This window comes from Triticum aestivum, chromosome 3A, assembly GCF_018294505.1.
Source record: "Triticum aestivum cultivar Chinese Spring chromosome 3A, IWGSC CS RefSeq v2.1, whole genome shotgun sequence".
Taxonomy (NCBI): domain Eukaryota; kingdom Viridiplantae; phylum Streptophyta; class Magnoliopsida; order Poales; family Poaceae; genus Triticum; species Triticum aestivum.
In genome coordinates this window covers 155,150,891-155,153,002 of record NC_057800.1, presented here as the reverse complement: position 1 = coordinate 155,153,002, position 2,112 = coordinate 155,150,891, and the positions used below count along the sequence as shown (strand labels likewise).

At 49.3% G+C, this 2,112-nt stretch overlaps 1 long non-coding RNA gene across 1 annotated transcript; it reads right to left on the bottom strand.

Moving 5' to 3' along the window:
• Positions 1 to 640: 640 nt before the first annotated feature.
• On the bottom strand, positions 641 to 1,092 carry LOC123058164 (uncharacterized). Its single transcript, XR_006427078.1, has 2 exons — positions 1,008 to 1,092; positions 641 to 929 (listed from the first exon to the last, which is right to left on the bottom strand). It is a non-coding gene; the product is annotated as an uncharacterized lncRNA (long non-coding RNA).
• Between the last annotated feature and the right edge of the window lie 1,020 nt (positions 1,093 to 2,112).

Sequence of the window (2,112 nt, the reverse complement as noted above, 5' to 3'; positions counted from 1 at the left end):
CAGACACCGCTGTGGCCTGTGGGCGGGCTCCGTCACGCGGATTGCGAGCGGAGCGACCATGCGGTCCGCCGCCGTCGCAGCCACCACCGGGGCGGGTGATTAAACTCGCCGCACCGGATGCACCTTGGCCCGTTCGTGCAGTCTTTGGCGTGGTGGGCGGGCTCCATGCACAAGAGGCACAGCCCGTCGAACGCTGGGTCCGGGCCGTCGCGCTTCACTGCCGCCCTGCGCTTTGTGCCGCGGCGGCCACGGTTGCGCCTGTCCTTGGGCTGCTCCCAGGGCGTCGAAACCCTCCTCCAAGCTCACAACATGGACCTCCGTGCGAGGGGCACGGCGCGCCCTTGAGGATTCAGCCCCCGACTCCGGCATCGCCGGTCTCTTGCCCTCCACGGCGTTCCAGTACGAACTCGGGGAGTCCTCCTCGGACGAGTCCGCACCGCCGAGCCAGCGGACCTCAAGGCCACGCGGCTGCGAAGGGGAGCCCATGGGGAGGGGAGAAGAGGGAGGGGTGAGGAACAAGTGGCCACCGGCCCGGAGCGGCAGCCAGCGTGGGCTTCGACGGAGAGGGGAACTGATTCAGGCAGAATGACAAGCCCCCAGTTTTCGCTTTGGCGTGTCTAAAAATTATCTTGCTCATCGGTGGTACAAATCAGTTTATTCCCATTGCATTACGAGTTACAACCATCCATCAAGCTCTAGAAGCGGAACCGTGCAAGCTACATCTACCCATCTAGGCATTACAAAGTTAACTGACTCTTACTTCTCTTTCCCTGGTTTTAGGCTTGCCGCTAGTAGCTCTCTCATGTTCTTTGTTGAGGTTTCTTCGTCCATTTCTTTGTGCTTGTCCCTATAAAACTCCAGGTGCGCCTCAACTGAAAATGTGATGTTATTCTGGAGGTCCTGTTCCTTCTTTTCTTTCTTCTGAGCGTCTAAATTAATAAAAAGGAATTGTGTCAAAGTCAGTGACAAGAGGGCACTAAACTGAAAACAAAATTGAAGGTACTTACCGATCAGCTTCTCCTTCCGCTTCCCAGCACCTCCATTGTCTTCCATTTCTCCTTGCCTGCCCCGTTTCCTCCCCCTTCCGCTTCCCTACCCCTCCATTTTATCTCTCTCTCTCTCTCTCTTTTCCAACACGAAACTATGCATCTTTCGAAGCATTAATTTCTAACTTCCTATTTTAGGAAATATAACAGCTCGTCCTTCATGGGCACTGCTGCCTCCTCTGCCTCGCTCTGCAAACCAGCAGGCCAGCTCATCTGCTCACAAATGAACTAACGCCAACTCCCAGCAGGACAGGTCATGTGCTCACAAATGAACTGATGCCAGCTCCTTTTTTCAGAGTATGCCTAGGCATACTATAACTTTACAGAAGACATAATTTTAGTTATAAAAAAGCTTTGAGAACAATGAGAACGTAGAGTTTATCACACCCGATCATCACGAGGTGTTTTGAAACGACAAACTTTTACAATGGCGCATACTTAGGAAGAACACAATTTCTTGAAACTAAGTGAAGGAATCATCTCATAATGCTACCGTCGTCCTAAGCAAAATAAGATGCATAAAAAGGTAAACATCACATGCAATCAATATGTGACATGATATGGCCATTATCATCTCGTGCCTTTGACCTCCATCTCTAAAGCACCGGCTTGATCTCCATCGTCACCGGCATGACACAATGATCTCTATCATCGTGTCGTCACGTGATCGTCTCGCCAACTATTGCTTCTACAATTATTGCTAACGCATAGCGATAAACTAAAACAATTATATAACGATTAATAAATTAAAGAGAACCCTATGGCTCCTGCCGGTTGCCGAACTCATCGACATGCAAGTCGTGAACCTATTACAATACATAATCATCTCATACATCAACATATATCACATCACATTTTTGGCCATATATACCACATCACAACATGCCCTACAAAAACAAGTTAGACGTCCCCTACTTTGTTGTTGCAAATTTTAGGTGGCTGATATGGGCAACTAGCAAGAACCATTCTTACCTACGCAAAGCCACAATGGTGATAATCAAGTTGCCTTTTAACCTTCTACAAGGACCATCTTCGTCAAATTAGATTCAACTAAAATAGAAGAGAC